General features: G+C 41.2%; 1 pseudogene; it reads right to left on the bottom strand.

Moving 5' to 3' along the window:
* Positions 1-5,614: 5,614 nt before the first annotated feature.
* LOC117064426 lies at positions 5,615-6,869 on the bottom strand (annotated as a pseudogene).
* Between the last annotated feature and the right edge of the window lie 4,080 nt (positions 6,870-10,949).

Here is a 10,949-nt window from a genome sequence, read left to right as displayed (position 1 = left end):
GCATTTGCTTTTGGGTTCTTGGTCATGAGCTCTTTGCTTAAGCCAACATCTAGAAGTGTTTTTCTGATGTTATCTTCTAGAATTTTTATGGTGTCAGGTCTTAGATTTAAGTCTTTCGTCCAGCTTGAGTTGATTTTTGTAAGATGAGAAATGAGGATCCAGTTTCATTCTTCCACATGTGGCTTGCCAATTACCGCAGCACCATTTGTTGAATAGGGTGTCCTTTCCCCACTTTATGTTTTTGTTTGCTTTGTCAAAGAGCAGTTGGCTGGAAGTATCTGGCTTTATTTCTGGGTTCTCTATTCTGTTCCATTAGTCTATGTGTTTATTTTCATGCCAGTACCATGCTGTTTTGGTAACTATAACTTTGTAGTGTAGTTTGAAGTTGCGTAATGTGATGCCTTCAGATTTGTTCTTTTGGCTTAGTCTTGTTTTGTCTATACAGGCTACTTTTTTGTTCCATATAAATTTTAGAGTTTTTTTTTTTTTCTAGTTCTGTGAAGAATGGTGATGATATTTTGATGTGAATTGCATTGAATCTGTAGATTGCCTTTGGCAGCATGGTCATTTTCACAATATTGATTCTACCCATCCATGAGTATGGTATGTGTTTCCATTTATTTGTGTCATTTATTATTTCTTTCAGCAGTGTTCTATAGTTTTCCTTGTAGAGATCTTTCACCTCCTTGGTTAAGTATATTCCTAAGTGTTTCATTTTTTTTGCAGCTGTTGTAAAAGGGATTTAGCTATTGATTCAATTATCAGCTGGGTCATTGTTGGTGTATAGCAGTGCTACTGATTTGTGTGTAATACATTGATTTTGTATCCTGAAACTTTACTGAATTCATTTATCAAACGTAGGGGCTTTGTGGATGAGTCTTTAGGGTGTTCTAGGTATACAATCGTATCATTGGTGAACAGCAAGAGTTTGATTTCCTCTTTACTGATTTATTTCTTTCGCTTATGTGATTGCTCTGCCTAGGACTTCCAAGACTATGTTGAGTAGAAGTGGTGAAAGTGGGCATCCTTGTCTCATTCCAGTTCTCAGATGGAATGCTTTTAACTTTTCCCCAATTCAGTGTAATGTTGGCTGTGGGTTTGTCGTAGATGGCTTTCATTACCTTGAGGTATTTCCCTTCTACACCAATTTTGCTGAGGGATTTAATCATAAAGGGATGCTGGGTTTTGTCAAATTACTTTTCTGCATCTATTGAGATGATCATATGATCATTGTTTTCAATTCTGTTTATGTGATGTATCACATTTATTGACTTGCATATGTTAAACCATCCCTGCATCCCTGGCATGAATTGATGTATCATCAATTTATCATGATGTATTATCTTGATCATGATGTATTATCTTTTTGAAATGCTGTTGGATTTAGTTAGCTAGTATTTTGTTGAGGATTTTTGCATCTATGTTCATCATGGATATTGGTCTGGATATTCGTTTTCTGTTTTTTGTTATGTTCATTCCTGCTTTTGGTATTAGAGTAATACTGATTGCATGGAATGATTTAGGGAGGGTTCCCTCCTTATATTTTGAAATAGTTTAAGTAGGATTGGTACCAGTTCTTCTTTGAACGCCTGATATAATTCAGCTGTGAATCCATCTGGCTGTGGACTTTTTTTTTCTTGGCAATTTTTAAACTACTGTGTCAATCTCACTGCTTGTTATTGGTTTGTTCAATGTTTCTATTTCTTCCTGGTTTAATCTACGAGGGTTGTATATTTCCAGAAATTTGTCCATCTCCTCTAGATTTTCTAGTTTGTGCACATAAAGGTTTTCATAGTAGCTTTCAATGATCTTTTGTGTTTCTGTGGTATTGGTTGTAATATCTCATGTTTCATTTCTAATTAAGCTTATTTGGATCTTCTCTCTTCTTGGTTAATCTTGCTAATGGTCTATCAATTTTGTTTATCTTTTCAAAGAACCAGCCTGTTGTTTCATTTATCTTTTGTATTTTTTGTTTCAATTTCATTCAGTTCTGCTCTAATCTTGAGTATTTTTCTTTTGCTAGGTTTGGGCTTGGTTTGTTCTTGCTTCTCTAGTTCCTTGAGATGCAATCTTAGATTGTCTGTTTTTGCTCTTTCAGACATTTTCATGTAGGCATTTAATGCTATGAAATTTCCTCTTAGCACCACTTTTGCTGTAACCCATAGGTTTCGATAAGTCGTGTTACATTGTTCAGTTCAAATAATTTTTAAATTTCCATCTTGATTTCATTGTTGACTCAAAGATCATTCAAGAGCAGATTATTTCATTTCTATGTATTTATATAGTGTTCTGGGTTCCTTTTGGAGTTAATTTCTACTGTGGTCTGGGAGGATACTTGATATAATTTTGATTTTCTTAAATTTATTGAGACTTGTCTGTGATCTATCATACGCTCTATCTTGGAGAATGTTCCATGTGCTGATGAAAAGAATGTGTATTCTTTAGTTATTGGATAAAATGGTCTGCAAATATCTGTAAAGTACATTTTTAAAATCTTTTTGTTCTTTTATATACTGATCAGGAGCAAGATTCCTGATTGGTATACAGTGATGTATTTATTAAACATAGGCCTGTGCAGAAATTACATGCTATCCATCTAGATAGGTTGTTACACTTTTGCCTACTGATGGAATGTTCCATTTATTAAGTTTTATACATCAAAAAGCTTTTGAATTTCATCAGACTGTCCATTAATTTACTTCTGAAAAAGTGGTGCTTAATTTCAGCTACTATATTTTACAGCATTAAAAATCTTATGCATTAGGGTGCCTCTCTGCACAATGGCACTGAGCAAATAGAGCTGGGTCCATTATCCTACCCAGATTCACATAGTCACACTTGAGAGCTTTATACCAGAGAGCATGGACAGTTACTGCTAGCCATCACAGAATTCTTACTCTGAGAGCCTATCTTCTTGGTCACATTTTATATAGCCAATGAAGACATGCCAGCAGCTGTCTCATGTATAACTTGGCATTAGAGCACCAGGTCTGTTGGATAGTGGTGGTGTGTCCGGAATTGGTGGGTTCTTGGTCTTGCTGACTTCAAGAATGAAGCCGTGGACCCTTGTGGTGAGTGTTACAGTTCTTAAAGATGGTGCGTCCGTAGTTTGTTCCTTCAGATGTTCAGATGTGTCTGGAACTTCTTCCTTCTGGTGGGTTCATGGTCTTGCTGACAGGAGTGAAACTGCAGACCTTCACAGTGAGAGTTACAGCTCTTAAAGGCAGCACATCTGGAGTTGTTCGTTCTTCCTGGTGGGTTCATGGTCTCGCTGGCTTCAGGAGTGAAGCTGCAGACCTTCACAGTGAGTGTTATAGCTCATAAAAGCAGCATGGACCCAAAGAGTGAGTAACATCAAGATTTATTGTAAAGAGCGAAAGAATAAAGCTTCCACAATGTGGAAGGGGACCCGAGGGTTTGCTGCTGGCAAGCTCCGGCAGCCTGCTTTTATTCCCTTATCTGGCCCCACCCATATCCTGCTGATTGGTCCATTTTACAAAGAGCTGATTGGTCCGTTTTGACAGAGTGATGATTGCTGCATTTACAATCCCTGAGCTAGCCACAGAGTGCTGATTGGTGTGTTTACAATCCTTTAGCTAGACACAGGGTGCTAGACAGAAAAGTTCTCCAAGTCCCCACTAGATTAGCTAGATACAGAGTACTGATTGGTGTATTTACAAACTTTGAGCTAGACACAGGTTGCTAATTGGTGTTTTTTCAATCCCTTAGCTAGACATAAAGGTTCTCAAGTCCCCACTTGACCCAGGAGCCCAGCTGGCTTCAGCTAGTGGATCCCACACCAGGGCTGCAGGTGGAGCTGCCTGCCAGTTCCACGCCATGCGCTTGCACTCCTCAGCCCTTGGGCGGTCAATGGGACCAAGGCGCAGGGGCTGCTCGGCGCTCATAGGGGAGGCGCTCGTGGGGGAGGCGCTCGTGGGGAAGGCGCTGGTGGGGAAGGCACTCGTAGGGATTCTCACAGGGAGGCTCAGGCCACGCAGGAGCCCATGACCAGAGAGCGGAGGGAGGCTTCCACATAGCAGGCTGCAGGTCGCGAGCCCTGCCTCGCAGGAAGGCAGCTGAGGCCCCATGAGAATTCGAGCGCAGCCCCTGTAGGCCAGCACTGCTGGGGGACCTGGCACGCCCTTTGCAGCTACTGACCCCGGTGCTAAGCCCCTCACTGTCCTGGGCAGCGGGCGCCACCCATCCACTCTGAGTGCAGGGCCCACCGAACCCACACCCACCCAGAACTTGCGCTGGCCCGTGAGCGCTGCATGCGCAGCCCCAGTTGCCGCCAGTGCCTCTCCCTCCTCACCTCCCCACAAGCAGAAGGAGCCAGCTCCAGCCTCAGCCAGCCCAGAGGGGGACTCCCACAGTGCCGTGGCAGGCTGAAGGGCTCCTCAAGCACCACCAGAGTGGACGCCCAGGCCGAGAAGGCACCGAGAGTGAGGGCTGCTAGCACGTTGTCACCGCTCAGTGGCAGGCACTATTATTTTATATTCTGGTAAAAGGCCAATTTTTAAAACTGCCACTTGGAGAGAAAAATCAAGGGCACAATATACTTAGAAAGTATTGAGCAATCTGGTATTCCAAATGATGGGAATACTTTCTAAAACCAATGGCAAATTGTATCCACGTTTTCCAGCTATGGAAATATTAATACATTGATTCAAATCCCGTTAGTCAATCCACAGAGCCCTGAGGTCATCCTGCAAAGTGCGTACCAAAAAAATACGAAGTTAGGGTGACAAAGTTTGACAGTGATGTTATACAAGTCAAACTTGGAAGGTCATAGTAGGTATACCTATGCTGAGAGGAAAGCATCAAATCCTTTGTGTACACATTTAGTTTTATTGTAACAAAGCAACTTGTACACTTTTAACATTTAAAACTGAGTATCATCTTTCCTTTCCAGTGAAATAAAAAGAAAATTTCAAAATGAACAGGAACAAAATTACAATAGAGAATGTCAATTCCAAATAAGATCCTACAGGTTCTGCTGATTCTCCCATTGAGTGGCAGGGCTCAAGTCATCATTAGGAGAGAATTTCTTTTAAAAATGTCATCTTAAACTGCAAGGATGTCTGTCAAGTATCACAATTAAACATGCCAAAGGAGAAGCCATGTTGTCAAAATGTCCACTTAACCACCCAAACATCTCAAACCTATTCTTTGCTGACCTTCTATAATGCCATTTTTTAAAGTTTTTATTTTTTTTTGAACAAGAGAAAGTAGATACATGTTGGTAAATGCCTACTGTCCATATTCACAGAGACACAGTGTACTCTCTTGAGCCCAATATATAGAGAAAGGAGAAAAAAAAGCTAGAATTCTGTGCACTAATACACAGGACCTAGCACTGTGCAGGTTCCAGGAGCACAAAGGAAGCAGGTTTTTCTTTTTTTCCCACAGAGCTTGGTGGTGTCGATTCCATACAGTTTTGGTCAGACAGGAAGGGATAACAAAGCATTTCGAACAGAAAGGGGTAGAGACTCTTTTCCCATTGTATTATGCTCGAGTTGTTTCTCCCAAAATAAGTTGACAGCCATGGTTTAGAGAACAGAGACCTCAAGAACAGGGTGAATGAGCATGAGGGGGGAAAAAAAAGACAGCAACTTGCTCCCAGGGACTGGAGAAAATTTTTAAAAAAGTAAGGTTGAAATCCATCAGTGTTCTATTAGTCATTTTCTCCTTCATCCTCCTCTCCTTCATCCCCTTCATCTTCATCTTCTTCACCTTCATCCTTATCCCCTTCATCATCAATATCTTCTAATCCTTCCTCCTCCTCCTCCTTCTCATCATCATCATCATCTTCTCTTTCTGCATTATCCATATCAGGAACCAAGTAGTCTGTAATGGGTTTGGCCAAATATCATCTTTGATGACCTCTCCTAACTCATCAGTACCTGCATCAGAATGGTCAGTAAACCAGGTAAAGAAGCTCTCTGGTTCCTCACGCTGCCTCTTTCTGCTGGCTTTATTCTGTGTTTGACTTGAATGTTTCATCAAATCCTTTCCATATTTCCATTTGATTTCAGTGGACTTTGAAGATGGATCACCACTCTCATTCAGATGAAATACTTTGGAGAGAACTTTATTTTCAAAGTAAGGATTTTCATCAAAATAAAAATCTATTCTGTTACCTGATTTAATATCTTCAAAATCTGTCACTTCAACTCTGGTCAAATAATGCAGTACCTCTTCATCCTCCTCCCCAAGCAGTACAGACACTTCTGAATGGTTGACAAATATTGTTACCCCAAAATGTGGGATTTGGCGATCAATTCTGACCTCTTCCGAAAAAAATGGTTGGCAGAGTTTGTTATATTTCTGTTCTACTTTCAAAATCTCCTCAACGGCTTGTTCATTAAGTCTGTCCATTTCGCCGGGCGTGGTGGCTCACGCCTGTAATCCCAGCACTTTGGGAGACCAAGACGGGCGGATCACGAGGTCAGGAAATTGAGACCATCCTGGCTAACACGGTGAAACCCCGTCTCTACCGAAAATACAAAAAATTACCCAGGCGTGGTGGTGGGCGCCTGTAGTCCCAGCTACTTGGGAGGCTGAGGCAGGAGAATGGCGTGAACCCAGGAGGCGGAGCTTGCAGTGAGCCGAGATCGTGCCACCACACTCCAGCCTGGGTGACAGAGCGAGACTCTGTCTCAAAAAAAAAAAAGTCTATCCATTTTATTTTGTACTTCATCAATATGTTCAATTGCTTCTTGCTGTTCTTTTTCTCCCTTCTTCGGCAAGCCTGCAGAGGCCATTGTCTCCTCCAGTCTCCGAGCAGGAGGTGGTCTTGGTTTCTTCTTTTGAGGCAGGAGTGGAGACTGGCGTTTGGGGGCCATCCTGCAAAGGAAGTCCAAGAACCAGACCACGAATCTCCTCGCTTGTCTGGAAACAGGCAGAATTGTTAAGTCCATTTATTCTAGGGTATAGATTAAGTCCACTGTTTCTTTGTTGATCTTCTGTCTTGATGACCTGACTAGTGCTGTCAGTGGAGTATTGAAGTCCCCCACTATTATTATGTTGTTGCTTTAAAGTCTGTTTTGTCTGATATAAAATGTGCCACTCCTGCTCGTTTGTGGTTTCCATTTGCATGGAATCTCTTTTTCCACCCCTTTACCTTTATGTAAGTCCTTATGTGTTAGGTGAGTCTCTTAAAGGCAGCAGATACTTGATTGGTGGATTTTTATTCATTCTGCCATTCAGTATCTTTTAAGTGGAGCATTTAGGCCATTTACATTCAACATTACTTTTGAGATGTGAGGTATTGTTCTATTCATCATGCTAGTTGTTGCCCAAATACTTTTTTTTTTTATGTGCCCTGGGAGATTTATGCTTTAAGGTGGTCCTATTTTGTTGTATTTCAAGGTTTTGTTTCAAGAACTCCTTTTATCATTTCTTGTAATGCTGGCTTGGTGGTAGTGAATTATCTCAGCATTTGTTTGTCTGAAAAATACTTTATCTTTCCTTCATTTATGAAGCCTAGTTTTGCTGGATACAAAATTCTTGACTGACAATTATTTTGTTTCTATAGGCTAAAGATACGACCTTGATCCTTTTGGGCTTCTAAGGCTTCAGCTGAGAAATCTGCTGGTAATCTGATTGATAGGTTTTCCTTTATAGATTGCCCAGTGCTTTTGTCTCACAGCCCTTAAGGTTCTTTCCTTTGTCTTGACTTTAGATAACCTGATGACTATGTGCCTAGGTGATCATTTTTTTCTGATGAATTTCCCAGAGTGTTCTTTGAGTTTCCTGTGTTTAGATGTCTAGATCTCTAGCAAGACCAGGGAAGTTTTCCTTGATTATGTCCTCAACTAAGTCTTCCAAACTTTTAGATTTCTCTTCTTCTTCAGAAACACCAATTATTATAAGTTTGGCCATTTAACACAATTCCAAATTTCTTGGAGACATTATTCATTGTTTTTTAATGCTTTTTTCTCTGTCTTTGTCAGATTGGGTTAATTTGAAAACCTTGTCTTCGAACTCTGAATTTCTTTCTTCTACTTATTGTAATCTATTGAAACTTTCCAGTGCATTTTGTATTTCTCTAAGTGTGTCTTTCATTTCCAGAAGGTTTATTTTTTACTTATGATATCTATTTCTCTGGAGAATTTTTTATCCATATCCTATGTTGTTTTAAAAATTTCTTTAAGTTGGTTTTCAACTTTCTGTGCTGCCTCCTTGAGTAACTTGATAATCAACCTTCTGGATTCCTTATCTGGCAATTCAGAGATTTCTTTTGGGTTTAGATCCATTGCCAGGGAGCTAGTGTGATCTTTTGTGGGTGTTATAAAACCCAATTTTGTCATATTACCAGAATTAGTTTTCTGGTTCTTTCTCATTTGGATAGACTATTTCATTGGAAAGGTGTGGAACCCAAGGCCTGCTGTTCAGATTCTTTTGTGCTATGGGGTTGATGTGGTGCTCTGCCGCTTCCATTAGGGAAGGGACTTCCTAACAGCCAGACCACAGTAATTGTCATTGTACTTCTGAGTCTAGCCAGCCAGCGGTGCTACCACACTCCAGGCTGGTGCTGGGGGATGTCTACAAAGAGTCTTGTGATGTGGTCCATCTTCATATCTCTCAGCCATGGACACCAGCACCTGCTCTGGTGGATGTGTCAAGGGAGTGAATTAGACTCTGTGAGAGTCCTTGGTTGTAGATATGTTTAGTGTGCTGGTTTTCTTAAATACTGGTTATACTAGTAGTGACATTGTCACATGGACAGACTCAGGACCTCTAGTTAGCCAGAATGTTGCACGTGGTGGACTTAGCTGTTGTTTTCTCCTTCCTGTGAGCAGGGTTATTATGTCATGTGTTGATAGAATGGCCTGAGCTGGTTTGCCTCCAGCCAGGCAGTGGTACTTTCAAGACAGCACCAGCTGTGGTAGTAGTAGGGAGATGTAAGCTTGCCCTAAGTTGGCCAGGGTAAGTATTCTGGTTTCTCAGGTGATGGATGGGGCCATAAAGTTCCCAGGAGTTTCTATATTTTGTGTTCAACTACCAGGATGGGTAGAGAAAAAATATCAGGTGGGGGCAGGATTACATGGGTCTGGGCTTAGACTGTCCTTGGATGGGGATTGCCTTGGCTGCTGTGTGGGATTGGGGGTGGTTCTAAGGTCAATGGCGTTGTGTTGCAGAGGGGATTATGGCTGCCTCTTCTGTGTCATATACTTTGCCAAGGAAGTAGGGGATAGCCAGTAGTGAAAGGTCTCACCCAGCTGTCATGCAGTTGGTGAGTCTGGTCTTATTCCTCTAATGCCCTGCTGAGAACTTGCCCCAGGCTGTAAGCTTTCCCACTGAGAAAGCAAGCACAGCTTTCCCTGTCTGTCCACAATGTTGTTGTTGGCGCCTGTGCTCATATCTGCAGCAGTTTTGCCCCCCAGTTTGCCCCCTAGATTCTGCTCAAGAAAATTTGTGCCCAGTTGAAATTATTACAAATTTCCATCGGAAGCTACTTGCACCCTGTGACCCCTCCCTAGTTCTGCCGGCTGCCTTCCCCAAGGTCCACTGTGAGATATAGTCAGAGATGACTTCCCTGGGTTTGAGCTGGAAACTGCAAGTGCCTTTAGGCTTTTCCCACTGCTGCTTCTACTTTTATATTTTGTGTGGCTCCCTAAATCTGTTTCAGCTCTAGGTAAGGTTAAATCCTTCTCCAAGGATCTAGATTTTCAGATTCACCTGTGGGGATGTGTATTTGGAGGCAGGTTTTTTCCCTTTCACACTTTGGGAACTCACAGTATTTTGCTTGTCTTACAGAATTTGCAGTGGTATACTGCTTCTTTCAAAGGATTTATGAATTCGTTCAGTTTTCCTGGTACATTCCTGCCATGGTTCTTGGAGCAAAAGTTTACAGTGTGAGTCTCCGCACACTGTTCTGTCCATCTAAGTGGGAGGTACATGTTAGCCCTGTCTCCTATCCACCATCTTTCTCCTGATCTCCAGGATATTTTAATTCTGTTATTAATTTCTCATTTAATTGCTTGGTAGTCAGAGAATATAATTTGTGTAATGCCAGCTCTCTGATACTTGTTGACTTTCATCTATAGCTGAGAATACATTAATTTGTGTAAATATTCCATGCGTGTTTGAGAAGGAAGGTCCAGGTGAAAGTTCATTCCCAGAGAGGATTAGTGATTTTTTCTGCAAGGTGTTTGGGTCCTCCATTAGCCTGAGTTTATTCTAAAATTAATTCTCGATGAAAATATGAATTTGTTCTGTAAACCTGAAGGAAGGCCACTTTGTGGTTTCAGAGTCTCAGGGATATTTTTTCAATTCACTCAGTGCAAAGGTTTAGGAAGTTTCTTTGCTGTCTTCCCTCTATGGCCTCCTTCATTTATCTTTTCACTGAGCTTTTAGCCACTGAACTCTTGGCTTTAGGTGGGCATCTTCTGTCAGACCCTTGGTTTGGTTGGCTTGAGGCCTGAGTGGCTAACAGAAGAGTCAGGAGACCTGGGATTGCAGACACAGAGGCAGCTTGTCTTATCATCCCTTCATCTCTCTGGATTCCTGTTTTTACCTGCTGTATAGCATCTGGAGATATTCCTTACTTTCTTGCAACTAATAATGAATTTTTTAAAGAAATTTAAAAGTATCCACCTCATTTTATGACTTTTTGTGAGCGTTTTGATGGCATATCTAGTCATAAAACCCAATAAGATACTTAGAAAGCCTGAAGGAGATTCTCAAATTCATGACTTTCACAGACACCAAGGTGTCATGGGCTCATGGAAGATCTGGAACCATTGATCTATAGCAGGATTATTCAAGCTTTTTCCATGACTTACAGGAGCATTCTTTAATACAGCTACCCAGTACACATGTGTGTATGTAAAACAAGAAATTCACAATACCTTAACACCCTTACTAAGCCTGATGAATTTTGATATTTTTCTGTTCATTAAAAAAAAAAAGTTGATCAAGATCCATTCAATTGATTTCGTGAC

The sequence above is a fragment of the Trachypithecus francoisi genome, unplaced genomic scaffold (genome assembly GCF_009764315.1).
Source record: "Trachypithecus francoisi isolate TF-2019V2 unplaced genomic scaffold, Tfra_2.0 Lachesis_group2, whole genome shotgun sequence".
Classification (NCBI taxonomy): Eukaryota; Metazoa; Chordata; class Mammalia; order Primates; family Cercopithecidae; genus Trachypithecus; species Trachypithecus francoisi.
Note: the sequence above shows the minus strand (reverse complement) of the source record. Positions and strands in the feature narration are given on the sequence as shown.